Here is a 14,682-nt window from a genome sequence, read left to right as displayed (position 1 = left end):
TTTTCAAGTGTGGGGCTTGGGCTAAGGTTTTTATCCCATTGTACTTTATGGTAATGACTTGCAATACAATAGAATCATTGATCATGAAACTGATCTGGTTTATGTTCCCAGTGTGGTCACCACCTTTATACTTTGGGAGGTATATGATGGAGGTGCTTAGCAATTACACATCTTTTTTCTCCTTCTCAGGTGCTCAACCTGTGAAGGAGACATCCTTTTACCCTCCCAGTCCTCCCCCCAGACCATTTACATTTGAGAGTTTTGAAGTTTTTGAATGGCCTTTTAATGCTGTTGAGACTTGTTTGCTGATGGTGATGGGAATCACCATGCTAACACGCATACAGAGTGTGTTTTGCCCACTACTGATTTCAGGAGTTAAGCAGAGTCAGGTTTGGGTCTTGTCTGGGGTCAAACGACGATGTAGGAGGACCAAGAGATTTTCCCTGAGGCTGGACAGCCATGAGTGGCAGGGTGTGTGGGATAGTATGGGCAAGAATCTAGGTCAGTGGGCCCCTCCAGTACTTTGGAATTTCACTACCGAACAACTGCAGAATCCAGAAGAATTAGTAAAACACTTAAATGAGGTGTGTGGTCATTCTGGCCATACCAGAGATGGACAAATCACGGCAACGTGCTGGGGCTTGGCCCATGTTTACAGGGCCTTGTTCAACACTATCCAGCACCTTCAAAAGGAAAAGAATGTCGGTGGATCTGAAGGCAAAGGGACAGTCAGCGCAGCTACTCCAGCTCCAAGCACAGCAGCTTCACCACCCCTAAAAAGGGGTGTCCACCCTGGCCTTGAACACTGACAGAGATACATATAGCTGCCGAAACCCGGGATTGAACCAGGGACCTTTAGATCTTCAGTCTAACACTCTCCCAGCTGAGCTATTTCGGCTACTTTAATCCACCCCTTATTCCATACCATTCATGTCATGCTCAGATCCTATATTTTCAATACACCATTGCTCTCCCACATATATACATCCATATACACACAGACCAAGAGAAAGAGATCATTTTCTTAATGCATGGACCAAACCCCATAATGCTGCTGAATCCATTCGGTCCATGATGTCAGGTTCCATCTCTTGTAACAATCTTTCAGGGCAGGAAAGGCTGTGTGCAGTATTGGATCGTTGCCTGCTGATGCTGGTCGTTCCTTTACTGTGGAACTCATCTGGTTCTATCAAAGTTCATTCTCTGTTGGGATGATGGTTGGAAGGAAGTCAGGGCCAGTCGCTGGTGACCTGGAGACATCTAGTTGATGGGCTATAAAAGTATTACACAGCGGGCAACAGCATACAATTAATTTCATTGGCTGTTTTCCCCTAAAATCAAATCCCCTTGAGGTACACACCGGACTTCCCCATCTGCCCTCATTCTCCACCAAAAAAGAACTGTCGTGGTTTAAACCCTAGCCAGACAGCTTGTTCACTCACTCCCAGTGAGTGGTGCTGGGCTGAGAGCAATTCAGCCCCCCCCCAGGTCTCTCCCCTTCCCTGCTCCCAGAGGAACAGGGAGGAGGATCGAAAGGGTACAACTCCGACGGGTTGAGACAAGAACAGTCCAGCAACCAATGTACAACACAAATCACCACCGCTACTACCAACGACAACAATGATAAGAGAAAGTAACAAGGGAAGAGAATACAATACCACCGGCCAAGAAACGAGTCCCACTTGGAAGCCCATGTCCTTCCGGGTAACTCCCAGTTACCCCCCCACCCTGGGCATGACGTGCTGTGGTATGGAATACCTCCCTGGCTAGCCCGGGTCAGGCGCCCCGTCTCTGCTTCCTCACGGCTTCCCCTCCTCCCTGGCAGAGCATGAGCCTCACAAAGTCCTTGGTCAGGGTAAACATCACTTAGCAACAACCGAAAACATCGGCTTCACCAGCACTGTTCCCAGGCTGGAAGTCAAAACACAGCACTGCACCAGCTACCACGAAGGAGAAACATGACTGCTACTGCTGAACCCAGGACAGCCGGCTTCAGTGTGCACTTGCAGCCCAGAAGGCCAACCGTATCCTGGGCTGCATCAAAGGGAGCGTGACCAGCAGGTCAAAGGAGGTGATCCTGCCCCTCTGCTCTGCTCTTGTGAGACCTCACCTGGAGCATTGTGTGCAGTTCTGGTGTCCTCAACATAAAAAGGACATGGAACTGTTGGAACAAGTCCAGAGGAGGCCACGAGGATGATCAGGGACTGGAGCACCTCCTGTATGAAGACAGGCTGAGGAAGTTGGGGCTGTTCAGCCTGGAGAAGAGAAGCTGCATGGAGACCTCAGAGCAGCTTCCAGTGTCTGAAGGGGGCCTATAGGGATGCTGGGGAGGGACTCTTCATTAGGGACTGTAGTGATAGGACAAGGGGTAACGGGTTCAAACTGAAACAGTGGAAGTTTAGATTGGATATAAGGAAGAAGTTCTTTCCTGTTAGGGTGGTGAGGCACTGGAATGGGTTGCCCAGGGAAGTTGTGAATGCTCCATCCCTGGTGGTGTTCAAGTCCAGGCTGGACAGAGCCTTGGGTGCCATGGTTTAGTGTGAGGTGTCCCTGCCCATGGCATTTTCTTAAGGTCCTTTCCAACCCTAAGTATTCTATGATTCTATTACTCACCCAAATTTACATGTCAATATCTATTCCTGGGTCTCATCCTGTGTCAATAATCACCCCCCCTGTTTTAATTTCTCCTGAATTCTAATACTTTATATGGATATACATGCACTGCTTCCCCTTCCAGACCCACCTCTCATTACAGGATGTGCATGCATCCAGCCAGCTGGAAAACCACACAAAAGTTGTCTCTAGGCAGAATTTTGGTGTTCCTCACTGCAAGATGTTTTTCTTTCTGTCTGTCAACATCCGAGTAACTGACAACTTACAGGAACGAAGGTGTTTTTTCTTCTTAGAGTATTAAGATCACTGAAGGCTCAGATGTTTTGGGCCCAAGGGCTGCTCCTTATTTTTGCCTGTGAAGTATCACAACAGTTTTCAAAAAGTTTGCAGTTGATGTGGAAGGAGATAGAGCAAACTAATATTTTATAGAACAACTGTAACCAGCATTATCCTCCCCTCCTGGACTAATGCCAGTGATAATGTGTAAGTCATTCTACACTTTGCTTTAAGTCTTTATCCTGCTGAAGTGAAACACAATGTGCTGTTATCTGCAAATGAGCAGGGCTCATTTCTGTTCCCAAGAAGTACTCATTTGAAAGATGATGGTTTAACCTCCAAGCTGAATTAACACTTCTCAAGCTGTGTATTTTCATAGAATCATAGAATCGTTAGGGTTGGAAAGGACCTTAACATCATCAAGTTCCAACCCCCCTGCCATGGGCAGGGACACCTCACACTAAACCATCTCACCCAAGGCTCTGTCCAGCCTGGACTTGAACACTGCCAGGGATGGAGCATTCACAACTTCCTTGGGCAACCCATTCCAGTGCCTCACCACCCTTACAGGAAAGAATTTCCTCCTTATATCCAGTCCAAACTTCCCCTCTTTAAGTTTTTAACCCGTTACCCCTTGTCCTATCACTACAGTCCTCAATGAAGAGTCCCTCCCCAGCATCCCTATAGCCCCCCTTCAGATACTGGAAGGCTGCTATGAGGTCTCCACGCAGCCTTCTCTTCTCCAGGCTGAACAGCCCCAACTTCCTCAGCCTGTCTTCATACAGGAGGTGCTCCAGTCCCCTGATCATCCTCGTGGCCTCCTCTGGACTTGTTCCAACAGTTCCATGTCCTTTTTATGTTGAGGACACCAGAACTGCACACAATGCTCCAGGTGAGGTCTCACAAGAGCAAAGGGGCAGGATCACCTCCTTCGACCTGCTGGTCACGCTCCTTTTAATGCAGCCCAGGATACGGTTGCTTTCTGGGCTGCAAGTGCACACTGAAGCTGGCTCATGTTCATTTTCTCATCAACCAACACCCCATGTCCTTCTCTGCAGGGCTGCTCTGAATCTCTTCTTTTGAGCCAGTTTCAACACCACCCCTGGAAAAAGAGGCACTTGCAGCTCCCCCTTGCCCCTAAACACAGGCAATAAGTTACTTTTAGCCTGGCAAGTTCCTATGTCACCCTGGAGCTGGAGATGCTCAGTGCCAGCAGGTGGAGGGCACACGTGCGCCACTCTTCCCTGCCCTTCTCTTGCCTCGAGATGGTGTTTCCCAGCTCTTATTTCACATGCACCATTTTGACATTATGTGGCTTTAGTGGAACTAGTGGTTTGTGTATGGGAAACCTAGGCTTTTCCCCTACCAACTCTGCAGTTGTGTTTCTCTCTATCTGGTTGTCAACAGCCATAACGTCATGAAGTTCTTAAAGCAAGTGGTTCCAGTGCTGGCACGATCAGCAGAGGAGTGCTCCACTGTGGTGCAGAACAACCCCATGCAATGCTATGGGCTCAGGGAAGAGTGGTTGGAAAGCTCCTTGGCAGGAAAGGACCTAGGGGTACTGACTGAAGGAACTGAACATGAGCAGCTTGTGCCCAGGCAGCCAAAAGGCCACCAGCATCCTGGGCTGCATCAGCAATAACATAGCCAGCAGGGCCAGGGCAGTGGTTGTTTCCCTGTGCTGGGCACTGGTGAGGCTGCACCTCAAATCCTGTGTTCAGCTCTGGGCCCCTTGCTACAAGAGAGACATTGAGGTGCTGGAGCTGGGTTAGAGAAGAGCAACGGAGCTGTTGCAGAGCCTGTAGCACAAGTGTGATGGGGAATGGCTGAGGGACCTGGGGGGGTTTAATCTGGAGAAGAGAAGGCTCAGGGGGGACCTTATCACTCCCTACAACGCCCTGAACGGAGGATGGAGCCAGGAGGGTGCTGGGCTCTGCTCCCAAGTAACAAGCAATAAGACAAGAGAAAATGGCCTCGAATTGCACCAGAGGAGGTTTAGGTTGGATATTAGCAGACATTTCTCCACTGAAAGTGTTGTCAAGCACTGGAACAGGCTGCCCTGGACATATATAAAAGACATGTAGATGTGGCACTTTGGGACCTGGTTTAGTGGTGGTCTTGGCAGTCCTGAGGTAAAAGTTGGACTTGATCTTGAAGGTCTTTTCCAACCTAAATGATTCTGTGAAGTGCAGATTCAGGAGCACATTTTTAGTGAAGAGAGTTGTATGCATAGGCACAGTCCTTGCCCAAGGTCTTCATTTGTATTTATACTACATAACCAATGATTGCACGTTTATGCTTAATTCAAAGTGCCCAGTGACTCTTCCAACTTGGTTGGAAAGAAAAGATTAAGAAAGAGGTATCCCTCTTTCTTTGCAATTCCACGGTAACTTTCCGAGATAGCACATAAGGTTTCTATATGCCTTGGCAACAAAGCAACACTAAAAATAACTCCTTCCGAACACCAGTAAGTTTCTGTTCCTTTTGTAATTCAGATCTGTAGTAAATCACGGAGCACAGAGTGGAGCAAGAAAATAGAATTACACTTTTTAATCACTCGTTTTCTTTTCCTCATAATGCATTTACTCCTGCTGTCAACAAGGTCAAACCACCACAGAGGAAACAGAAACCTAAAACTGACATCGGGAAATACAAAGAAAGCTGTATTTAACATTTATGTGTCTCTTGGATGTCTGTTTCTTACATATGTAGCAGAGACAAGTACTACCTAGCTGTCCTTCTGCTTACTTGTGTACACTGTGCACATCCCTGGGGTACCCAGGCATATAAAAGCCTATTTGCACTTGTTGATAAGGCCTTAAAACAGTGGCTCTTATGTCAAAAATTACTAGGAACAAAGCCAAGCTTTCATATGGAGACATTTTACTCATGTTTAAGAGGCATTTGACTTCAAAGGGAATGTCATTATTTGACCAGATGAGGGATGCCAAAAATACACAGGATCTTAACATTTATCACTGAGCATATCAAAGAATGATACAAAATAAAGTGAGTCTAAAGAAGAGGCAGTTATGCTCCCCTCCCTCACGAGCACTCTGCTCTTTCCTTTAGGTAAACAGGTTTTAAAATGAACTAAAATAAACATTAATGACATTAATGGAGGCAATTATTTTGTTTAGCAGTTGCTTATTTTAACTGGCTGGGAATGCAGCATGCATCCTGACTGGTGAAATTAGCTCAGTGTATTCTCTCTAACTTCTTCTCCTAAGAGCAACGTGACCTTCAGATAATCATTCAGCATATTGCCTTTGTGCTCGTGCCTGATGAAGGAGCTCAGACTGCCATGGAAACAAAAGTTCCTTGTTCTCTTGTACTTCCTTGTGCTGTGATATCATTTTCATTATATGAATCCTTTTCTTAGTAAGAAACGGAATTGTGGGATTTTGATGTTTTGAGCATCCTGAAGGCATCATCTTAGGTGATGGCTTAGTTCATGGCAGAAATGCTTTGAATGTGGAGCAGAGATTGCACTCATCATCATTATTATTATTTAGGGCTATTTAAATCAGATGCATCTGCATCAGTCCATTTCTGCTGGAGAAATGAAAAATACCTACTCTTTTCCAGAGTTTGCTTTATTTCTCCCTTCCATGCTGAACAGATGAGAAGAAATCATTTTAAGAAATCAACATTAACCAATGACATAAACAAACCAAAAAGAATTTCTGGCATTTTTGCAATAGTTCTTTTCTCTTTTTTTTTTTTTTTATGCTGAGAACTATATTTCTGCATGCCCTAGAATGCCTGTAGATTTTGTATTGACAACACATTGCCCTAGCATTTGGCAGCCACTGCTGGATCGAAGCCAGCAGGATTATCACTAGGAAAGAGACTGAAAAGGCTGCCATGTGATTAAGCAATCTGTAATCCTAACAGTACAAAAAGGAGAACTAAGAATACATATTTTTACTTTTGGTTGATCTGTCAGCATTTGACTGTAGGTCTGCATTAGCTGATGGTTTAGAGTATTTTGCATTGTTCAAAAATGAGCAAATTTGGTCAGTTTTTTTATTTTACCTGTAAGACTGAGCCAGTGTTAAGGCACCAGAGGTAACTGGATAACAGTAGCTTTATGGAACAGTTGGAGAAAATGGGATGAGATGCTCCCGCTGTGCACTCAACCAGGCTGCTGCAACGTCCTTTTCAGCTCACTGGTATGAAAACAGCCACTTCCAGCAAATTCCCATGGACATCACCTACCTGCCAACAGTTGAATTTCAAAACGTAATGACTCTCACATTTCAGTCTGGTATTTCCTGGACCAGAATTGGCTGTACGTGTGCCATGCAAAGTGTGAGCAATATGTTTAATGCATCCCAGGCAGCAGCAGGGAAATGCAATGCGGATTTTGTCTGAAACCTACTCAAAAGCCTTTTTTCCTGGGATTTCTTCAATTTCCACAGCTTAAGTGTAGCTTGAGAAGTCACGGACAAAAGTCCATTGGGAACTGAATATGACATATAAATATAACAGCCTTTGTTATGCTAAATACAATAGAGCTGGCAAATGCAACACCAGCAGAGAGCAGTCCTTAAAATTTCTGTATTTAAGGATTGCATTTTAAAGACAGAACAGCAAGGAATTATTCCTTTCAGATACAAGTTGTATTCATGGCTGTGATTCATTTTGATAAATAAATACATAATGCGATACTTCCTATGAGAGCTCTGCCTCTGCGTAGCTTATGTTCAAATCCAAACAGATTCAATGTAATTTAGTGATGTTTCATTATTTAAAGCTAGTGTATTTGCTTAAAGGTGGGAAGAGCTGATTTTGTTTATCTTCATAATCACAGATTTTTGAGAATATGCTGGAAGTTTCTTCCATAATGCGTTCACTTATGAAAACAGTGACAATTCAGGATCTAGGGGAAAGAAAAGCTCTTGAATGAGTTTTTACTTGTCATACAGAAGGCATAAAAGATTCATGTCACACTTACATTACCGAATATGCCAATATGGTTTCACAGCTGGGTAATAAACTTGTTTGAACCTGGCTTGCAGCCATTAAAAAAGGGCTTGTGCCAGCATGTTTGAAGGGTGAAGCAATAGGCTCTAAAGATGGAGTGAAACCTTTAAGGCTATGCAGATGTTTACTAATAGGTGGTATAACATAAAGTTCCAGAGAATATTTTGCCATCTCATGTCACGAATGCCCAATTATTTGAAATGCACTGATTTTTCCACACTAATTCTGCCAAGGAAGTTGGGTCATGAAAATTGCCTTGCAGTTTTAAATCTATCTTAACATATTTAGTTTCCAAAAAATCATAGAACAGTTTAGATTAAAATGGACTTTTGGGAGATAAGCATCTCCCTTTTTAATCCCAGTTGTATGTTAAGCTATAAGATCTCTAAGACACAGTTTATTTCTTGCAATGTGGTTTTATGTCCCACTCATTAGTGGGATCAACACTGTTAGAGATATTACTGACTTCAACAGAGTTCTATCCTAAAGAGTATCACTAACATTTGGGTTACTGAACTTGAGTTTTAGAAATACTGAAACTTCGCCAAGTACAGCCCATAATGCAGTTCAGATTGGTTTTGCTTGCTTCATACTGGTTATGGGAAACACAGTCCAAGTAAAATACCTTGGCTTCACTTGAGACCCGATAAGCTTGTCAGCTGAGTAGGGAGTAATTTCCAGAAGCATCCATCAGGACTTAAATGGCTTATCACAGAAATAATGATAATAACAATGATAATACTGTTTTTTAAAAGAAATCCCTTGTGACTAATAGAACTGCTGTCTCCTTTGCAACAGTATCCAGACAAACGAGTTTCTTATTTCTTTTTTACTGCTATAACTGAATTGATATCAAAATTGGTACAAAGTGATTTCAGAACTCTCATGGTGTTTTTAAGGATGCTGTTATGTGCTGTTATTGCTTATGAGCTTCTCTTCCTCTCCTGCCCGTGGTCCCTGCATGTTAGCCTTGGGATGGACCTCTTCTTAGGCTATGATGTTGTATGGCTTTGACCACAGCGTATTAGGGGAGAGGCTGAACTCAGAGGGCTGGTAAAGCAAGGACCAAGTTGCTTCTCCAGAGGGTGAGGCATTAGAGTCAAACAGGCTCCCTCATGCTTCGGTGTCACTGTCACAGATTTTAATACAAATCTTGCTGCAGAGACCTGCCTTCATGCTGGTGACTTTCGTCTTCTTCATTGCTCCTCTCTGCTTCTCAGTGACCACAGTCTCAGGCCTCCATTCCATGGGAAATCTCAGATGTGTAGTTTTGGAATGAGAGCAACAGACCTCCTGCAAGGCTGAACACCAGGGAATGGGCACGTCTGCAGACCCGAGCTTTGTGGTTGGCCTGATGTTCCTATATGGAATAAAACTGCACCATAATTATCTTTCCCACCTAGTTTCACAGGTGATTTGAAGCTGTATTAAGATGTTTTTTCTGACTATAAACATGCATTTTCAAATATTCATCATCTGTGTTTTATTCACTTTGGACAAAATCCTGACAGAAACTCACAAGAGGCTCCAGATCACTTGCAGAGAACATTACCAAAGGCCTCTTTGCCAAAAAATGAAAAGTTAGCTCCTCTCTCTCCAGAGACCTCCATCATCCACTAGCATATTTTGATTATTTAATGCTGAGTGACAGCTTCAGGTTTTAAGGGTACTTTACATGTATTTTAAATGAGATTACACCCATATGAATTCATGATGTTTTATAAATTGGACTAATCACTTGCAAACACTCATGTGAAAACTGTGATTATATCAAAGATGTCACAGCCTTCCTATACATCTGGATTATCTCCAACAAACTCAAACTGCTAGAGGGGTTTCAGAGGCATCATTTTCCATCATTGCTCCCTCAAGGTCTGTGGAAGATAATGTATTTATTAGGGTCTTTGGAAATGCCTGTCCCGTTGTGTTGCACTGTCACCAGGCTGTCTGTTGTCTTGTCTTTCCGAGGTGAGTGTCCACCTGCAGTGCCCTCATCCTAGTGATGCTGGAACAGCTGATGGATTTCATTTGAGCTGAACGTGAAAATCAAGTTGGCAAATAAATCCCTCTCACATAGTATGAAAATTGGCTGAATACTGAAAGCACGGCCAAATTAGTAACTCTAGAGATGGAAATCTGCACTGTGGATTTAACAGTTTTCAGTTCTGTTTAGCTAGCTGGTATCTCATCATACTGATAGCTTTAGACCAACCCAAGCACATGAATCCTCTTGCCAAGACAGCAATTTGGGAATGTGAAAGAGAGCCAAGGGTACTCAGTAAGATCAGAGGAGCAGAAGATATGAAGAAAAACTGAACTCACTGTGATGAGCAGCCATAGGTATCAAGTCATAGAATCCCAGACTGGTTTGTGTTGGAAAGGACCTTAAAGCTCATCCAGGTCCAAGCCCTTGCCATGGCAGGGACACCTTCCACTAGAGCAGCTTGCTCCAAGCCCCTGTGTCCAACCTGGCCTTGAACACTGCCAGGGATGGCGCAGCCACAGCTTCCCTGGGCAGCCTGTCCAGTCATTATAGAAGAGCCCTGTAGGAGACATACAATGGAGATCTAGAAGAAGTGATGCTCAGTATCTTTTCTGTCTACACATGCTACCTGTGCCTCAAGTCCCCCAAAGACACTTGCTGCAAGCCTGGGGTTTCTTTTCCTATTTCTATATCTGCCTCCCTTTTCCCAAAGGCTGCAATGGTCTTCCAGACTCTCTGCCCCTGGTCAAAATATTGTGTCATAGGTCTCCCATGGTGTGTAGAGGGGAAGTACTACTGCTATATTCATGCAAGAGACAATGACTGCCCGAAGCTGCCATTTCTGCACCAACATTTTGGTGTTTGATTTCCATACCCTTTGCAATACTAAGAGGCAGGGGAGGAAGGCAGACTGCCTAAGGCTCTTCCTGAGTGAGCTTCCAGACATGTAGGCAGCACATCACCAAATGGAAGGATTTTTATAGGCACATTTTATTTCAATCACATATATTCATCTGAAGTGCAGAGGAAAAAGGAAACTTCACTCACAATGCCTTTCCTACCAATGAAGTCGCCATATGTAGAATTCAGGTTGCAGCTAAGAACCGCTGGGCTTTTTAACAGCTGTGAGTATGTGTCGTGGTTGGTTTCATAAATTAATATGAACACAGTCTTTGGCAGCAGATCATCTTCCCTGAACTTTTATGACAAGACGAGCTGTCAGCCGCTGCCTGCTTTAATCCCAGGGCTGCAATTACTTCGTTTCTTGCTTCAGTAGGCGCTTTGCTTCAAGACCTTGGTGAATGCTATTTGAGCAGGGTGGAAAAGTCCTTCACTCTCCTGAGCAATTGGCAGTCTGTGAACATGGGTGAAGGGCTCTGAGCCATGAGGAAGAGAATCAGGTAGGTATGTGGCTCACCAGTGGTCGTCTTTACATGCCTGTGTACCTCCTTGCATGGATCCACAATTCACTGCTGTTTAGTGTTTAGTTATTCAAGGCACTCAAGAATCCACTCAGACAAATGAAGGGTTTTCCAATGTCATTTTCCTGTGTGAAATGCTCCATGTCATGAGACTTCCCGTATCTGCAAACATCTACTGCCTCCAGGGCTGCATGGTGAACTGTGTCTAAGCAACCTGAGGGCCAGCACAGCAGGGAAGAAGGATGTGATGTGCCTAGAAAGTTTTCTTCTGCTGTAACGGATCTATCCTCACCTTGGTAGTGGAAAAATAGATTTAAAAGTTCAGGTCAGCTGCAGGATCACTTACAGCTACTTTCTACATAGTTTGCTTCTAACTGATGCATCACACATACCAGACTAATGGATTAGAGGGCAACTTTAGCTTCATCTTCCTTTATCTTGGAAAATCTGGGTAATGGCATTAAGTGTATTTTTCCATAAATAATTTGTATGAGGCCAACCTTGTAATTGCAATGGAAAATATTTGTTGTAATTTCGACCAATCATGTGTAAATTCCTCCTGCCTACTTGTCACGAAAGAAAAAATACTTAAAAGGCAATGTTGAAAATGCCCTGGAAAACACCAGAAGCTTAAACCAAAACACTAGGGTAGAGAAAGGCAAAGCAAGACCCAGTAATTTCCAGACAGACAGTCAAATTCCCCAGATAATCATTAATCTGGGAAAATAAAATCCTTGCAATTTCTAAGATTATTAGATATGGGTGTTGGTTGCTACTGATTTAAACTTTCTAGTATTTAAACACTTACTCCTGCATAAATAGCATTGCCTTTCCTCATCAGCAACAGCAGTAGACATGAACCACATGCAAGGGATCAGATGCAAACCACAAGCTCATCCTGCCTGTGACCTGCCGGGAATGCGAATTCCACTGGCTGCAAACCTTGTGCAAACATCACTCCCAGCTCTAATTTACAACAGTTTTCTTTTCAAATAGCTTTAATGAGATGGTGTTTACAGAGCCCTGCTTGTGGTGCTGGGGAGCCCGGCAGCCAGTGGTGCAGCCCTGCCTGGTGGGCAACCCTGCGGTGCTGAGGCATGCAGCCAGCTTCAAGCTCCATCAGGCCAAAATAGACTTACTTCAAGACACAGCAATTAAAAATCCCCTGATTTTCTCTCATGATTTCTTTTCAGGCAACCCCTTTATTTTGTAGCATGGTCCTTAATGCCCATGCCATCATTTCACATGGCTCCTTACTCCATTTATTAAAATGTTGGTCTTTTCAGCATCTTATGTATCTCCAAATACCTTTCTTGCTAAGAAAACAAGGTAAAACCAGAAGGTTTTATTATCTGCCCAACAGAATCACAGAATCATAGAATAGTTATGGTCATAATAGAATAAGATCATCTAGTTCCAACCCCCCTGCCATAGGCAGGGACACCTCACACTAAACCCACCTATCGAGGTAACACTGCCTTCACAGGCAGACATTTCTGCTTGGTCTGTCAGTCTCTTTCATTTGCTTGTCAGAAAGCAAATGTCTGGCTATAAGGAAAGGTTTAAAGTGGCACAGGTGTGGTTCTGGTCTCTTCAGAGTGGACTGTAACCATGCTGCTATAAATAAAATATCAGAAGTTAATTCTGGGGAATCAGAAATATGTGTTCTTTAAACAGATAAGCAGCAATACCACACTCTTTCAAAATCAGATTTAGGACTCAAGAGAGAGGAAAACTCTTTGTTTCTCTAAGTTTCTCCCTTTCCCCCCAGGCACAGAAATACTCTTTGCATATTTTCCTTTTGTCCAACTTCTTTTTACTAGCAACAACACGTGGTCCAGCCACGAGCAGAGAAAGCTGAGGAATAGCAGAGCTGAGCATTGACTCTGGCACTGGCTCGCAATGTGAATGCAAACTCGTTGCTTTTAATTTCTGTAACTCACTTTCTGTTTATTCTCCTAATAAAAACTGCATTTTTAAGCAGCTGATAAGAGCTATTAGCATTATTCACTTGTACTTTCATGTCCATTTGTCTATTGAACACAGGTTCAGTATTACCAGATACTTTCAGTATTGAGCATTTACATTAGGGACATCAATTAACAAGCTGGCTACAAATTGTCAACTCCACAGTCCTGACAAGGCAGGAAAAATCATGGCATCTGCTCAAAGAGTGTCACCTGGTTGCAGTCTGTTCTCCAAACTGTTTCTTGAAGAGTCTATGACTTGTAAACAACCAACCAGTTTCACGGACATCCTGTTTGTAAAAGGGATTGTAAGAGTCTCCCTCCAGCTAACGGGACTTCTGAGGTCTCACAACAGTGCAAATTTCCTGGCTAAAATGGTGATAAAGCATAATCATGATTTTCCTTTGCCACAAAAGAGAAACAAAACCACTAGGTAGGATGCCAACTATATTAATAGTTATTCATGTAAAAGGTACTTTCCAAAGCAAATGAGGCTGAATGTTTATACTTTGCACTGAAATTAGGGTAGTTCATTTAGCATGCAAATATTTCAGTTATACTCAAAATATAATTTTCTGCATATAGCAAGTGTGTTATGTGCATATGTTTTTATAGGAAGATATAGGATCAGCCTTGTTCAGCCTGGAGAAGAGAAGGCTCTGGAGAGACCTAATAACAGTTTTCCAATACGTAAAGGGCCTGACAAGAAATCTGGAGAGGTGCTTTTTATAAGGACAAGTAGAGATAGGACAAGGGGGAATGGGGATTTAAACTGACAGAGAAGATATTCAGATTAGACCTTAAGCAGAAGCTCTTCCCTGTGAGGGTGCTGAGGCGCTGGCACAGGGTGCCCAGAGAAGCTGTGGCTGCCCCATCCCTGGCAGTGTTCAAGGGCAGGTTGGACACAGGGGCTTGGAGCAAGCTGCTCTAGTGGAAGGTGTCCCTGCCCGTGGCAGGGGTTGGAGCTGGATGAGCTTTAAGGTCCTTTCCAACCCAAACCTTTCTCTGGTTCCCTATGATTCTATGATTGCTGAGCCTTTGCCCGGCATTGCCGGAGGTGTGGCAGCAGGACTCAAGTTGATGCAGAGACTCAAATCCTCCTTTATTACCACCAAGCCCTTTTTATCCCCTTGTTCGGTACTTTCCCAACCTGCACATACATACAACGTTCAATATCTCATTGGCCCCTGTAAAACTCTCCAGGGAAATAGTCCAATCACAGTGTTGCAGACCCTCTCACAACCCCCACATCCTCTGGCCTCCAAATGGCCATCCAATGGCCTCCAAAACTACATCCTGGCCCAACCTCCCAAGGCTTGATGTTTACCTTCCCTGTCCTTCAAGGTTCAAACTCATCGCCCCAGGGCTTGTCAAGCACCAAGGACTCAGAACTCATTCCCAAACTTTTTCATGCAGATCTTATCACCTTTTC

At 43.9% G+C, this 14,682-nt stretch overlaps 1 non-coding gene across 1 annotated transcript; it reads right to left on the bottom strand.

Annotated features, from left to right (window-relative positions):
* Positions 1-825: 825 nt before the first annotated feature.
* TRNAF-GAA (transfer RNA phenylalanine (anticodon GAA)) lies at positions 826-898 on the bottom strand. The gene has a single exon. It is a non-coding gene; the product is annotated as a tRNA-Phe (tRNA).
* Between the last annotated feature and the right edge of the window lie 13,784 nt (positions 899-14,682).

This window comes from Pezoporus flaviventris, unplaced genomic scaffold, assembly GCF_033815535.1.
Source record: "Pezoporus flaviventris isolate CSIRO_AGI_PZ_B2104156 unplaced genomic scaffold, CSIRO_AGI_Pfla_v1 ptg000029l, whole genome shotgun sequence".
Taxonomy (NCBI): domain Eukaryota; kingdom Metazoa; phylum Chordata; class Aves; order Psittaciformes; family Psittacidae; genus Pezoporus; species Pezoporus flaviventris.
The sequence above is the reverse complement of the archived record's forward strand: the minus strand, read 5'-3'. Positions and strand labels throughout refer to the sequence as shown.